At 42.5% G+C, this 16,689-nt stretch overlaps 1 pseudogene; it reads right to left on the reverse strand.

Moving 5' to 3' along the window:
* Positions 1–2,256: 2,256 nt before the first annotated feature.
* LOC137756246 (small ribosomal subunit protein eS21 pseudogene) overlaps positions 2,257–16,689 on the reverse strand; it is a 137,682-nt pseudogene continuing 123,249 nt past the window's right edge.

Below are 16,689 nucleotides of genomic sequence, written 5' to 3' on the forward strand. Positions count from 1 at the left end.
GTAGGCTTGGGTGAACTCAGGGATAAGGGTACAGAAGAAGACCATTCCAGGCAGAGGTGACAGCATGTAGAGGAGCAACGGCAAGTACAATGGGAAGAAAGATGGTGCGGCTAGAATGGGGAGCTGAAGTGAGTTCTGTGTGCATGAGGCTGGAGAGCATGGTAGATGAGAACTAGGAGGTCATGTTTGTGAGTCTGGTCTCTGTTTTAAGAGCAATGGAAAACATTGGAGGTTTTAAGCTGGCGAGTGGACAGTGGTCTAAAAGAGAAGATAGTAGCAGAGGGGATGGAGAGAAGTCAAAAGATCCAAGAGATATTTCTCATACCCACTCTTGTGCTTGGGTCCCTGTCTTCGGTTTTTATTTGTCATTGAGAAGTTGAATTGACCTCACTCCTTAATTTCTGGTGGAATCAGGCACATTTGTTAGGATATGGTTTGGAGTGCATGTGACTCAGTGACAATAGTGGTTTAGACAAGTTGGAAACATTTCTTTTTCATATAAAAGTTGGAGCTCATATGGTGGCTCTACTCCAGGAAGTCATCAAGGTCCCAATCTCCTGTCTTGCTTTTTTGTCCCTAGGATGTTGCCTTCATCTGTATGACCCAGGTTGGCTCTCCTCAACATTCCAGCCAATGGGAAGGGGAAGGGGGAAGGAGAGACTGTGTCTCTTCCATTTTGGGGCATGGTTTAGGAGTCACACGCATTGCTTCTTCTTATATCTCAATGCCCAGAACTTAGACACATCATCACTTAGCTGCAAGGGAGGCTTGGAACTGTAATATTTATTCTGTATAGCTATGTGCCTGGCTAAAACTAGAGAGTTCTAGTATTATAGGTTACTGGAGGAGAAAATACACCTGTGAGGGGACTTCCCTGGTGGTCCAATGGTCAGGACTCCGTATTTCCACTGCACGGGGCACAGGTTCGAACCCTGGTTGGGGGACTAAGATCCTGCATGCCGTGCGGCCAAAAAACAAACAAACAAACCAACCAAACCAAACCAAACCAAACCAAAAAAAAAAAACCACCTGTGAGCCAAATCCAGCCATGCCCATTCATTTATATATGGTCTATGGCTGCTTTTGCACTATAAGGACCCTTGTTTCTGCAGCAAGTAGACAGTCTGAGGGCCAAAAGAACTCCTGGTATCCTATTATGTGGTTGGCTGGCGGCCTGAAGTTTCCCCCAGGTCACCAGCACAAAGGACTTACTGCGGGACTGATAGTGGCAGCAAGGGCCCTGGAGAAACAGCGGGAGGAAAGATGGTTGCCGACAGGGCTCTAGATTCCACAGCAAGTGGGCAGGCTAGTGCCCCAAGGGCTCCCACTCTCCTGTGACCCCAGTACATGTGCAGGCTGTAAGGGACCCCTGAGCACCAGCTTGCTGGCGGGTTTGGGGCCGACAGGTGGAACGGGCCTCCCAAGGGCTGAAAAGGCTCTCCATTTCCACAGCACATGTCAGGCTGACAGTCGAAAGGGCCTCCAGTTCTCCAGCACATGTCAGGCTGACAGTCGAAAGGGCCTCCAGTTCTCCAGCACACGTGCAGGTGGGTACCGTGGCAGGTGGGCGGGCTGGTGACCCGAAGGGTCCATGGCCCCAGCGCGAGGTCAGAGTGTGAGTGGAAGGGCCCCCGGGTTACCAGTGCACGGGAAGGATGGTGGCTGAAAGAGCTCACTCAAGAGCTCACGGGCAGGGTAATAGCTAGAGAGGCCCTAGGCTTCCCAATACCGGACACCTGTACAGTTGCCAGAAGTGCTCTCCGCTCAACGTCACACGAGCAGGCTGATGGCTGCAGGACCTTTGGTTCCCCAGCACCGGGGCAGGCTGGGGGACGAAATGACGTGGGGGAACCCTAGTGCGTGGCCAGGTTTCCGGCAGGAAGGGCTCTCGGGACACCAGGATGCCGGTACGATGGTAGCCGAGAGGGCTCCTGTTTCCTCGAAATGCGGCTGGTGTTGAAGGAACAAAGGGCCCTCGGCTTTAAAGCACGTGAGGCCGGTGCACAGCTCTGGGCAGGTGAATTACTGGAATGGCTCCTGGTTCCCCAGCACGCAGAGACGCTGGGGGCCCGAATGGCTTGGAAACCACGCGGGGTGTCCAGTTGGAGACCGGAAGGCCCTCTGGGACACCAGGGCGCCGCAGGAAAGAATCGCCACAAGGCATTTGTCTTCCACAGCACTCCGGAGGCCTGAGACTGGAAGGTGTTTTAGTTCTCCCGTCTGCCGCAAACTGGGGTGCTGAAGGATCCACGGATTTCAGGCCGGCTGGTGGTCAGAAGGGCCTCGAATTGGTTCTGCAGTGATGATCAGTGGGTAGCCGGAAGGGAGCTGGACGCACCAGCAGGGAGGAAGGACGGTGGCCAAGAAGATTCTCCCTTCCTCAGCGCACGGGCAGGTTGTTAACCGGAAGAGCTCTTGGCTCCACTCTAAGGCAGGCCTGTAAGGTGGCCAGAAGGGATCTCATGTCCACAGCGTGTGGGCAGGCTGGAGGCCGGTTAGCTCTCTGTTCCCCAGCCCAGGAGCAGGTTGGGGGATAAAATGACCAGCGGAACCCTAGTGGGCGGTCCTGTTTGTGACCGGGACAGTCCCTTCAACCAGTGCAGAGTAGGATGGTGGCCCAGAGGGTTCTCACTTCCAGAGAGCACATGCACATGCGGCCTGGGGCCAGAAGGGCTCTGGGCTCCCCACCGAGCAAGAGCCATAGGATGGCTAAAAGGACCTCGCTTTTCCACAGCACGCAGGCATGCCCACGGCTGGTGGGTCCTCTCCCCCAGCACGCAGCAGTTAATATCACCCTGCCGAATCTCAGCCGCCCGCCTTTGTTGGTGAGTCTCTCCTTTCTAGCTGCACGTTCTGTGCACTCAACCTAAAATAAGGTCTTGGACTTAGGTTTCCAAACGTCTAGGCAGAGAATGTCCAGTTCGATATTTTTAAAGCCTTGAGGACTTGTCAAAAGAGGCGAATGTTTCCTTGTTCTTGTTAAAGCGCCCTCTCCCTCTTTTCTCCATACACTGTGGATCAAAGTAAATAAGACAGAATTGGTCTTTAGCTTCACAGAGATTACAGTGTGTTGTGAAGACATGAAACACAGATAACTAATTGGTATACGTGCGGTATGTATGCGTCATACATTAGTTAGTGTGCGTCAGAATCAGCCAGATCATTTGAAAAACTCCGAGGGCTGGGCCTCACCCCAGAGTTTCTAATTCAGTAGGTTTGGGGTGGGGCTGATTTGCATTTCTAGCATGTTCCCAGGTGATACTGATGCTGCCAATTCAGGGACCACACTTTTTGAGAATCACTCATTTGAGCCCTAAGTATCTCGCAACAGGTGTGCTGGGGCACGGTGGTGAACGTGAGTTACAGAGGCCAGCTGAGAAATTGCTGTCTTCAGCTCTCAGGGGCAGCCAGGCTTGGGGGCTGGGGCAGAACTCAAGGATGGTCGTCTTTAGCTGGGGATGGTCTTATTTATTCCCCCAGCATGCTTTACAAACATTATACTTAACTACCAGGGTAGTGAAACAGTTTGGGAAAGACTGACCTGGTCAAAAGGGGGAGAGGTGGGTGGTAAGTGTCAGGGAGAGAGAAGAATTTGTCTGAGGGCCTTGCATCAGGAAAGAATGCTGCATCTTCAAAAAACTGAGAGAAAGCCAGTGAAGTTGTGTAGCGGAGAATATTCAGGGAAAACGGTACTGAAAGAATTTAGAGGGTCAGCTCATAAAGGATTTGGAGGTCCTCATGAAGGATGCAAAATAATGGGAAGCCACTGAGAAATTTTAATCAGGGTAATGGATTGGAAGGGTACAGGTATGCATGTGGGAAGACCCATTAGGAAATGACTGCATAGTTTAGGATGGAAATGGTGGTACGATTCAAGGTGGATAAAGTGAAGATGGAAGCATTAGAAAGATGTTTTGGAGGTAAATCAATAGAACTTGGTGATTATTGAATGTAGAGTTTGAAGGATAAGGCGGTGTCTGATATGATTCTCAAATGTCTGGCTTGAAATAATAATTTTTTTTTCTGAGATAAACCACACTGGTGGTCAAATTTGGGAGAAAGAGCAGTTTTGGAGCTGCTGCATATGAGATGTCCTTGTTTGTATCACTTAATTGGAGATGTTGGGCAGGAAGCTGGATATGCGGCGCTGGACCACAGAGGACATATATGTTTAAGGGTAAACACAGAGGACATGTGATGTGTATGTCTGGACCTTAGTGGACACACAGTTATGTGGTCTGGACCTCAGGACACGCAGGTGTGTGGAGCTCGGCATCAGAAAATGTCCAAATGGATATTGTTAGTGTGCAGAAAGATGGTCCCTGAAGCCGTGGTAGGTATGTGGAACATAGATTGCAAACTCCAGCGCCCATAGGGGCCAGGCAGGTAACATATGAGAATGTAGGCCACACGCATATTTTGTTTGAGTCAGTGACTGGTACTGTCTACTCCAGCTGTATATTGCCATATCATTATAGGGATTTTTCAGCTGAGGCCAGGAATCTGGATTTTTTCACAAAATGTCTTGGTTTTAAATGCTGGCTCAATTTAAAAAGCTGATCGGGGCCAAATAAAACACATGTATTAGAAGTGGCGCACCTCTGCCAGTTGATAGCTTTTACTGATGGCTGAGAAGGGAGGAGTGTCTAGGACCAAGCTGTGAGGAATCCTGTTGAATGAACAAATTCAAAAGTCTGGTAGAAAAGGATGTAGAGTGGCCAGAGAGGTTGAATCAGGAGGGCACGGTGTCCTGAAAGTCAAGGCAAGAGGACGTTCAGTCTTCAGTGCTCTGTGGTGACCTAGGTCCCAATGCCTCTAGGATGGATGTAAAGAAACCACTAGCTAGATAATGCTTTAGGAAGTGCCCATGGTGGAAAATGTTTGTGCCGTGATCCATTTCTCTTTAATCTAGAGGACAGAGCTTCAAGACTTTAACAACTTCTCTGAATTCACATGTAAAGCCTTATAAACACTGTCCTGACTCCCTTTCCTTCTACTGTCCAAACCTCACTCACGTTATAATTTTAAAAGTCTTGTTTTAATCTGATGGACAGATCTTGTTTTAATCTCGGGTTGTAATTTTATTTGATCCAGAGAGATAGGAAATTCAATTCTTGTGAAACGGTCATTGTCAGGCCACAAAAAAACCGTAGGGTTTGTTTCCAAGTCCTCCTTTTGCTAGGAAAGTAAGCTTGAGTTAAAACTTAGAATAATAAGCTGAATGCTGTATCAAAGAGAGTCAGATCTCAATTCCCTTCCATAGGTTTCTATTATAGTTTACTAGAAAGAGCACCTCTAGAGTAGGAATAAGAAGACTTACTGTCTGGTCTTAGGCACATCAATGATCCTTGTCTTAGCTGTAAATAAGGATACTAATATCTCTGCTCACACTATAGGGGTCTTGTTGTATGGATCCAAAAGAAGAAAAAAAATCAAAGTACCTGAAAGTGATTTTAAAATGTTAATGTCAATATGAAATAATTGGTATGAAGTATCAGTATAGTGTTGCCAAACGCACGTTCGTGTGCCCAGTGCACGGTGAGTCCAAACAAACTCAAGTGTCAGAGTTTGGAGCAGAGAAAGGTTTATCGCAGGGCCGAGCAAGAAGAACAGGTGGCTGGTGCTCAAAAAACCTGAACTCTCCGATGGTTTTGGGGGAGAAGTTTTTATAGGCAAAACTTGGGGTGAGGGCTGCAGGGTGTGTGACTTTCTTCTGATTGGTTGGTGGTGAGGTAGCAGGGCGGTGCTCCAGGAATCCTGTGCTCAGCCTGAAGTTACCATCCTCCCCCTGGGTGGGGGCCTTAGTTCCTGCAGAAGAACTCAGAGATGTATTGTTATGTATATTCCTTGAGAAGGAACTAGGATTCTGCTTTATCGAGGTACTACTGTTTCTTGACTGCTCCTCCTTTGTCTCTGCATTCCCTCACTTCCCTGATTAGCAGCTGTTTGAATCTGCCCTTTGGAACTCAGGGAAGGTCTAGGAGGCTGAAGTCCTTTTCCTACAAACAAGAAATGGGGGACACATAGAGGCTTTTGTATCCAGGAAGGCCCCGCAGGGTCCTGCTTGGTTTCAATAGTATGGTTTATCAATATGAAGTTGAACTTCTGCTTTATAAGTTGAGAAGGACCCTCAACACAGACATCCATAAATTATGTTACCCAATACTTGCTTACATATGCTACTGATGGGAAATAACTTAAATGGACTATATAATTTATCGTCCAAACCAAAACACTTCGAAGTGTGAAAAGGGGTGCTATTAATAGTTCTCCAGGACAACAGGCAAAAACCAGGACTGTCCAGGGTGCAGTGGGATTCATGATCACCCCAGGCGTCGGTAAAATGTCCCTGGATATATAGTTTTCTCAGATGGTGTGGTGACATCAGCTCTGTGTATGCCAAATGTTTTTGTTTTTTTTTGTTTTTTTTTTTCCTAAAAACTCACTCACTTGGATATGCGGTAAGGACACCTCAGTTTCACAAACTGGAATCCTGGTCTAAGTGAAAGGAAAGAAAATAATAAGCACAAAATTTACCATCTCCAGCTCCCATCCTTGTTTCTAAAAGGCATTTAGAAATTCATCAGAAGGATTTGCTTCCATCTAGCATTCTTAACCTTAACGAAGTAATTCAGTTTTTAACTCTTAGAGGATACTGTGGTGGGTGAAAAGCAGATTGGATAAGTCTTCACTGAGAGGAAGGGAAAATACTACATAATGGAATTAGCACGCTAAAGATGGTAGGTTCAGTAGCGTCATATCCCAGGCAAACTAACATACAATGCATTTATATTCTCATGCAAGTAGATGAGATACAATGGTATGCATAGAATTTGAATGTTTCAAATGACTCATTTGGAGCCTGGCTTCAGATCTAGCTAGCCCCCTTAGGCCCCAGTGATTGGGGGATTGGAAGGTGGGATTAACAGGACAATAATCTACATATGTTTTCATTTTATGAGTTTTTATCTTCTCAAGTTTGAGGTGGGTTTCATACCTTTGTTAGAAGTCTTGCTGGAATGTGATTGAATGCCGGTGGCAGCTGGTGTATTAGGCGAAGACAGTGCTAAAGATGGACATTTCTCCATAATCAGGTAAGTAGGCAAGCTGGCCTTTGTTCTCTGCAGAGTCTGAAGTGCTCTCGGCTCTGCAGCATCGCACATGAAAAGCCGCCCATCTGAACTGACAAAGAGATCTTTATTTCTCTTCCACAATGCACAGAGAAAAGGTAGAAAGAGAACTGGAATGTGAATTTATTTCTTTGGGAGTATGTGCTCTCAGTTGGAGCAAAGGAAATGCTAATGGAAGTTAGGTTCCCGCTTCGTTTCCTGTCTCACGTTGTTGTATTACGATTTTGTGATGGGTCTGGATCCAGAAGTGCAGCCTCACTCTCAGTGGCCCGGTGGAGCAGCGCAAAGAGCCGCTGCCTGGGAGGGAGGAGGGCCCTGCGCTCCCCTCCCCCAGCTCTGCCCCTGGCTAGAAGGAATGTGCCCCGAGCCAGGCTGGGCCAGAGTTTCCCCGATTCGAAAATCCACACGTAGAGAGAGATAATTGAGGACATAATACTGTGATTAACATGTTCAGCCTTTGAGTCGGTGGAAAGAAAGTTGCCGTCTAAATATTTATTTATTTTCAGGACCACAGTTCTGTGTTGTTCTGTATGTAGTGACCCCGCTGAATTCAATGCAAACATCTTGGGCACATTCAGATAATGACTTTGGGGTTGGCAAAATAGTATTGATTAGAGGCACTATCACCATTTTATGTCAGTTTATTAACCAAATGGTAAAAACAATTCTTGTTTCACTGTGGTATTTTGAGCGTTTTTCTGACTACTCTAATTTGGGGTCTCGGTAATGGCTCTATTCAGAGCAGTAGCATTTGTTTGGTTGCTTTGTTATGGGTCTTGCGTGGTGGTTGTTACGCCAAATGGTGGAGAACTGTTTCCTGCTACTTGTCCAATCTGAAATTGATTTAAAGGCTCTAAGTCCATATTGGGAGAAACAAAATTCATTGGAACTGCTTTGTTCACTTTGATGAGCGAAATTTGCTATTAGCCTTCTGGTCTTATTTTGATTTAGAGATGTTTCACCTCAAATGCCTGTAGCAGTTGACGGAAGCTCCTAGAACACTTGATCAAATAAAGACGATGAACATCCATTGGCAAAGCTGCATTTGGGGTGGGGAGCAGAGCAGGGCATCTTGGAGCCGGCATTTCCTGTACAGTGTTCAGTCGTTTGACAAGTGGGCATTGAACTCATCCCTTGAATCGGGTATTTTCTAGGTTCTGGAAATGCAAGAGGGAAAGTTGGAGAATCCTGTTCAATGCAGGATTGTCACTTAAAACGCATCTCCTTCCTAACCCAGCCCTTGGTAGTGCTTTGGGACTCTGAGCAGAGAGCACCAGTTTATGGGAAACACGGGAAGATTTAAAGCCTTTTGTCCTTCAGCCAAGATGTCTTTTTCTTTTGTATTTTAAGGATAGAACATTCAGCACAACACTAGCAAGAATCTAATTGGATATTGAGCTGTACACATTTCTACCAGATGGCTCTTATCTTTGATATTATGTGCAGAAGGGTCAGAGTTAACCTCGGTGGTGTTCAGTTCAGTTCCTGGGGCTTCCAGTGTATCTTGCCTTCTTTGGAAACCATTTCCTGGTGTTCTAATTCTGTATCTTGCCAAGTAGCAAAAGCATGGAGAAAAACCCCGGAAGTAGCTTGCGGTGAAGTTGCAAGTTTTTTTTGGCTCTTCTCCAAACACTCGTGAGCTTCATTTGTGCTCACATATAAGAAAAGCCAACCCAGATCTCCTATGCTTTATTTAGCGCTTAAACTTTAATTGCAGGGTATAAATGATACCATTAGGAACCGATATCAATACTAATGCCACCTATATTATTATTTACTCGGTTGAAAACTAAGCTCGTTGAAATATATTTATTAACACTGCACTCTAGAACTACACATTTAAAGCTTAATTCTGTGGCTGTTCTTGAATTCTCAGCATACTACAGTGTCGGGACTTCTTAGCTCGAGATAAATTCGTTATGAAAATGGAGTGATGAAGTGTGTTAGGGAATTTTTTTCTCAGGTAACAAATACAAGGTGGTTTATTTAGAGGATTAAGCACCCCTTGTGGAATTTAAGCCTCTTTAGCCAACAAAGAGTTAAATTCAGCATTTACGGTGTATAAACTTTGCTCCTTAGCATTAAAATGTACCTTATTCATTCCTTAGATTTCTCTTTCAACCATGGCTATTGTTTGTCACTAACAGCTAGCTTTTGTGAAGTTAATAAATGTGCATAATAAGGACATAAAGGTATGGAGAAGTAATACTGTAATCCTTTTGTTTGGATAATCAGTCTAATGTATGCAAATTAAACCTTATTAGTACTAGGGTTTTGTGTCTGCTTATCAAAATGTGCCATTTTCATGAAAATTGGAAGTCCATTATATAAAGTTATTATTAACAATCATTTAGGAATTATATACGGTATGCAAATTAAAGTTGATTACAACTAATTAAGGGCTTTCTTTGTTATTTGACCTTGTCTGCTTTTTATGTAAATATGTTTCTTTTGGTCTGGCATATTTTTAGACTCAGAAAAGTATATTAAGACAAGTTACATTATGTATTTTTTAATATATCTTTGTGTTGCCATTGTCTGTGCCCCTCATTTTGCAGAGGCACACATGATATGTAGAGCCGTACATCTTGCTGTTTGGGGATGGTTCTCTAGGTGACTAGAATTTCAGAAATAGAAAACAATCAAATTTCCAAGTCTCTTCAATAAGTTTAATGGAATATGAGCACAAATCCAGTATAACATATAAACAGTCTTCATGCCAGAATGCCCTTTTTTCCACTATTTATTGACTACAGTGAGCCTTGGGTTGCAGATTTCCAAATGGAGCTAAGTAATAAATGATTATTACTCGCGTACAAGGTGCCCTGCAAAACCTAATTGTTATCCATGAAAGCATTCAGCTAAAGATAAGTGACTTCACCACAGAAGGTGTAACAGGTCCAGTACCATTGGCCTTTAGGAAGAACTGTGTGCTCTATGCGAAGACAGGGGAAGAATCTTCTTAGCGGGCAAAGAGGAAACATTTGAAATGAGACCTTTCAGCACTTATTAAGTTATATTTTTCCTTCAGTGTAATTGTTCTAGTTGTTTTCTGTGAACAAAGAAGCTTGATACAGTGTCTGGAGGAAAGGATCCTGGGGCACTAGGTTTACTTACGTGCATGATAGAAAAGACTTGTTAATCAATAGTGTTTCATTTGCTTTAAAGTATGTGGGTAGGAAAAGGAATGGGGAAGATAAACAGACCAAGAAAAGAGACCAGAATATTGCACAAATGGAGAAAAACAAACAGTACCTAGATATTTAAAAGAGGCAAACTATTTAAAACTCTTTAAAAGAGAAATTAAGAGCCAGATCATTGTTGAATTCATCCAAATTTTGAATATTTTCTTTTTTTTTCTTTGCTTTGAACACCAACAGTTTAATCTTTGAAAAATGTCATTCGAACTCTTATACAGGGATTGAAAATAAACTTATTCTTGAAGAATAATATACAAACAGAAGATTGCACATATCCTAAATGTACTGCTTGTTAAGTTTTCACAGACTCAACACTCTGATGTCACCAGGACTCAGATCAAGGAAAAAGTATATTAACAGTACTCCAATAGCCCCCACCTTTTTCATAAACCAGGTAATAGTATACGTATGGATCTGTTTCTGGCCTCTCTTGGGGAGAAGTGACATCTCTTCAATATCGAGTCCTTCAGTCTATGAACATGGTATGTCTTCTATAAAGGGAAGCTTTATGATTCAATAGCCACCCTGGAAAATGCAGGAAAATCAAGAAGAACGGGACTAAGTTCATACATTTCTCTGGGATTTTGAGGGCCCCTGCGCGGAGTAATGTCCCACTTCACCACGTTGTCTAGGAAGGATGTGGATGTACTGCTGGGCTTCATGGAGTGGATAAAGCTTGCATGTGGTGTCTTCTGTTTTCTAGTCACCATACGCTTTCATCATCCTTCTCACGGCAGGTGTTTGATGTCTTCCTCCTTTCCACAGGGCATTGGCCAGCATTTCTTGCCACTTTTGCTGTAGTTCCTCTGCTGAGAGTTTTTCATACAACACAGAGCATAGTGCTGTTGGTAGCATTCCACTTTAGGTGCATGGCTCTTAGTGAACATTTCCTTTTCTTTTCTGTTTAAAGAGAAGCAAAATTTGTCCTTCTCGGTGTCAAAATATGCCATGCTAAAATGTATAAGCCACAACTCGGTTTTTATGTTTCTAGAGACCAAGGCTTTCTTATAGTTCCAGACTTTTTTCTTTCCCCTCAGCAAGATGTCGAACATTGGAATTCCTATCTCCACAGGAGAAAAGAAAAAGTCCTCATTTGCACCATGGTTCAGTAGGTACAAATGGAAAAACGATCTCATGATACTGGCCTCACAGATAATACAGGCTGTGTCTGAATTGTACCATAAGAAAGGTGCTGCCGTGGGTGCAGCTTTCCGCCTTCTAAGAAGATCCTTTGCTCTTGAAGGAGTTGCTGGGTGTGCCTGGAGAAGCTCCAAAAAGGTTAGTAAGTGCCTGTGGAAGCAAGAGAGGGAAGATTGAAAGAGAACCCGGGAAATTCTCACAATGGTGCACGGAAAAGGAGGCAAACGCCAAGCCTCTAGTGTGTCTTCAGAACAATGAAGAGAAACATAAACACAAGGAGCAGGGTGGGTGACGCCCACCGCTGTCACGTGACTGGCTATGCAATCCGCACTTCCTTTCCCACATGCTGACTGCCTCCGAGCCTGGGAATGGGAGAAAGGGACGCAGAACACTCCTCACCTGGTCCTCGGGGAATGGGAAAAATGGGTGGGGTGACTACTGTTGAGCTTTTAAGAGGCCCTAAGAACAGGGTCCCTAAAGTCACCATTTTGCTTTAGAAGGTTTATTATTTTACATTTCTCAAAATAACATGGTAAAATTAGAGGCAACACAAACAAGATTCAAGCTATGTGAGTCTTTTAATTCAGGCAGAATTTAATGTGTAATTAAAATTAATTATACCATAATGGAATTGTAGACACATGATTATTGCATCATCTTCCTTGCAGACAGGCATCTTGCTTCGCCTCACTCTGGCTTCTCAGGTTGAGGAGCATGCTGAGAGGCAGAGCCAATGGAATCCGACTGCATTTTGCAGGATGCGTCTGTTACAAGGTCCTTGTGGAAGTTAATTTTTGCTAGTGCTCATTTCAGAAGTGTTTGAAATATGCCCAAATGTAATGGCCTTGAAAAAAATCCTGCGTTTTAGTTTGCTTGGAGAAAAAGTCAGCCTTAAAATATCTCCATTAGTAGCTGAAAGCATTTGTGTGTGTTGATCTCAAGTTTAGGATATCAACTGAGTGTTAGTGTTTGTGAATTGTGTGTGAAGTGTTTGGACTGTGTGTGAAGGTAAAAAGAATTTATTTCTCAGTTATAAATTCAAAATATGGGAGGGAGTCTGGAAATGATTTAGAATAGACCACTTTCTAAATTAGAGGGGAAGATGGGGCTAAACCTACACGTGGAAGTTTTGAGTCTCTTGTTAGAAAAAGAAATCCAAGGAAGGAAATCCCATTATATACTATAGTATATTATTTAAATATATAACAAATACAACAAGTTTGAATCAGTACTTCAGCCTGCATAATTAGACCTAGAGAGAGAGGTTTCTTAGCTTCAGTTTTCTTGGCTGTGATTTCAACACTAAAAGGAAATATTTCTCAAATATGAGTAAATTATAGTTCCTTTAATTATATGATTAATTAATTTTATACTTTTATCATGGAGCTTTTCAGACATACATATTCAGACCCTTTTAAGAGAAAAAAAGTCTCTTGGACTGTAGTGTTAAATTATTTTTGTTATATGCTAACATAACATCAGTTATAACTCCTGCTTTTTGCTCTTATAAAGCCAAATCAAGCAACATATATGAAACACTAGCAAAGTATACCCACAACACTTAAATTAACAATATTAATTAATTAATTTTAAAAATATTTATTTATTTATTTGGCTGCGCCGGGTCTTAGTTGAGGCATGCGGGGTCTTTGTTGCCACATGCAGGATCTTCACTGCCGCATGCAGGACCTTTAGTTGTGGCATGAGGGATCTAGTTCCCCGACTAGGGATTGAACCTGGGCCCCCTGCATTGGGAGCGTGGAGTCTTAACCACTGGACCACCAGGGAAGTCCCACATGATATTAATTTAAAGTAAAGGATGATGTTGCTTTTCTGAAGCTACTTTTTAAGCCTACCTATATTCTTTTTTCACTAGGTCACAATTCAAGTGGTCTTCCCTCTGGTCAAAATGATTATAAATTCATCTGAAAACTAGCACACAGAAATAGGATAATAGCCTTCCATTATAAGGCAGTCCAGGTGACCCAGGACATCAGTTAAGATGACTATGTAAATAAAGGATCAGCAAAAATTTTCCACAAAGGACCTGATAATAAATATTTTATGCTTTGAGGACCATACAGTCTTTCACAACTACTCAACAACTGTCATTGGATCGTGAAATTGGTCATAGACAACATGTAAGTGAATGGGCTTGACCGTGTTCCAATAAAACTTTATTTACTAAAACGGGTAGAGGGTGGATTTGGCCATAGGATATAGTTTGCCAACCCCTGACTTAAATGAAAATACAGGGTTAAAAATTCTGGGAGATATCTTTGTAGACCCTGTCGACTAAAAAAAAAAAAATTCACAACCAAAGTTGAGAGTTACGTTTTATGCGGCAGGAATTTTTAGGACTTCAAGCCTGGGAGGCAGCATCTCAAGTAACCCCGAGAGAACTGCTCCGAGGAGGCGAGCAGGGAGCTAGGATATACAGGAGTTTTACAACAAAGGGCAGGTAGTAGGAACACAAGATTACTGTTAATTAAAGAAAACTAGAAATCTCAAGGAATTTAGTGCTTTTCTATGTATAGGAAGATGCAAGAGTCTGGGCTCACTAAAATCGTTCCTTTGATATGCACCTCAGCTACCTGGGGCCAGTATCCTGAGAAACTCCTATCCTGAGTTCCCTCAGGGCTCACCGTCCTTGGGAGTGGCTGCAGTCTGATGGCTGCTAGATGGCAGGTATTGTTTCCTTCCTTCCTGAGTTCCCTCAGAGCTAACCAGCTCACCATAGGCTGGTGGCTGCAATCTCAGGTGACTGTGACATCCTTTGTTTACTGATACGGCAGGGAGTATTCCATTTCTCAACTCCTATCTGAAGAACAATCTATCCCCCAGATTTCTGGGATTTGATGTAAGTGTGAGTGTGTGTGTGTGTGTGTGTGTGTGTGTGTGCGTGTTTAGATTTTCAAAAGCTCCACAAGTAAAACATTCTTATTTTGATAAGTGAAACAATTCATAGGTACATAAAGCAAATGTTATTAATCTTTTCCTCTACTTCCTCTATTCAGATAAACAATATTGATAGCTTAATTCACAATGAACACTTTTCTTCATGGTTGGACATATCTATAGAAATGTATATGTAGTCCCCATTCCACTCATTGATGGGTCTCTTCTATATGTGTTTCTTAGCATTAAAAAAAACCAAAAACAAATAATGTGTCACCTCTCCATCCAGGCCAATGGACGTAGATCTGCTTTTTCTCTTCAGTTTTTATTGTGAAAGGTGACATAATGGTAATGAATACCTATATAACCTTCACCCAGATTCAGTTACTGTTAACGTTTTACTGTATTTGTGTTCATGCTCCCCTTCCCCCATTTATCAGGGTGCGCCGTGTAAAGTTGCCAATACTCAACTGCCACATACAAAAATGGCAGTTTGATACAGTGTAACCTAATATTTTTTTCTGAATCATTTGAGACAGAGTAAATTGGACATTTTTCTAGCAAAATAAGTACCTTCTCATACATACCCACAAGACCATTATCATACCTTAAAAAATCAATAATTCTATTTTATCTTTCTATATCCAGTTTATATTCAAATTTCCCTAATTGTGCCTGAAATATCCTTATAGCTACCTTTTTAGAACCAGAATCCAGTTAAAGTTTACACATTACAGTTAGTTTTTTGCCTCTTTAGTCTCTTTTAATTTAGAATAGTTCCCTACCTTCCCCCCCCCCTTCTTTTTTTAAAAATTAATTAATTTAGTTTTGGCTGCGTTGGGTCTTCGTTGCTGCGCGTGGGCTTTCTCTAGTTGCGGGGAGGGGGGCCTACTCTTTGTTGCGGTGCATGGGCTTCTCATTGCGGTGGCTTCTCTTGTTGCAGAGCACAGGCTCTAGGCGTGTGGGCTTCAGTAGTTGTGGCTCGTGGGCTCAGTAGTTGTGGCTCATGGGCTCCAGAGCGCAGGCTTAGTAGTTGTGGTGCACGGGCTTAGTTGCTCCGAGGCATGTGGGATCCTCCTGGACCAGGGCTCGAACCGTGTCGCCTGCATTGGCAGGCGGATTCTTAACCACTGTGCCACCAGGGAGGGGAGGTCCCTCCCCTTAAATCTTAACTTTTGGAAGAGACCAGTTCAGTTGTCTTGTAGAATATCCCACATTTTATATTTGTCTGATTATTTCCTCAGGGTGGTGTTTAACTCGTTCCTCTATTCTATTTGTTTCCTGGAATTTGGTAAAACGTTTGGCAATGGCAAGTAGAAAAAAAAACTTCCATGTTTGGTAAGAGTAGTTTGTAGATGATTCTGTGTACTTCTGTTGTATAACATCAGACTGTTCTACTCCAAGTAATTTGACGATTTGGTTAAGGTAGTGACCACCAGATTTCTTCATTGTAAAGGTACGCTTTATCCTTAACATTCTTTTAAAATAAGTGTAATGTCAGTTACATTGTATAGCCTGGCTATATGGATAAATGAACTATAGCTTATTCAAACTATTCCTTTGTTGGTGAAGATTCAATTTGTTGCCATTCTTTTGCCGTTGAAATGTCCCAATGAGCATTCTTGCTTGTACTTAAGTATTCTTAAGTATTGGTGCTTTAATTTCCAAGGAATAGATTCCCCAGTGGGAAAAGAGGCATGTATATTTTTAATTTTGACATTTATTTATTTATTTGGCATTTACTTATTGTTATTTATTTGATATTAAAAAAATTTGACATTACAAACTTTCCAAAAAATTTGTAACATACTTCTACCAACAGTATACAAGAATGCTTGTTTCCCCAGATCTTCAACCTCGCTAGATATAAATGCCTTTTAATTTCCACCCGCCCCATCTGATGGGTAAAAACTGGTATTTTATTTTGCATTTCTTTGACTACTAATGAGACTGTACAACCTATTACATAATTCATAATTTTCGGCTATTTAGATTTCCTCTTCTATTCCTATTCTTTGCCCATTTCTCCCAATATTTCACCTTGTTTATGGTCTCTTTTGCTATGCAGAAAGTTAAGATTTAAAAAATAGACTTAAGTGTATGTCTGTCTTTTTTTTTTTTTTATGGTTCCTGGGTTACCTATCTTGCTTCAGAAGGTTTCCCCCACTCTAAGATAATATAAAGCTCTCCTAAATTTTCTTTTATTATTATTCTGATTTGTATTTATTACATGGTATGCAGTAAAGATCTAGTTCTGCGTCTGTTTGGATAGTTAGCAATTATGTCAGCACCATATATTGAATAATCCAGCCTTTTGACAA

This window comes from Eschrichtius robustus, chromosome X (assembly GCF_028021215.1).
Source record: "Eschrichtius robustus isolate mEscRob2 chromosome X, mEscRob2.pri, whole genome shotgun sequence".
NCBI lineage: Eukaryota > Metazoa > Chordata > Mammalia > Artiodactyla > Eschrichtiidae > Eschrichtius > Eschrichtius robustus.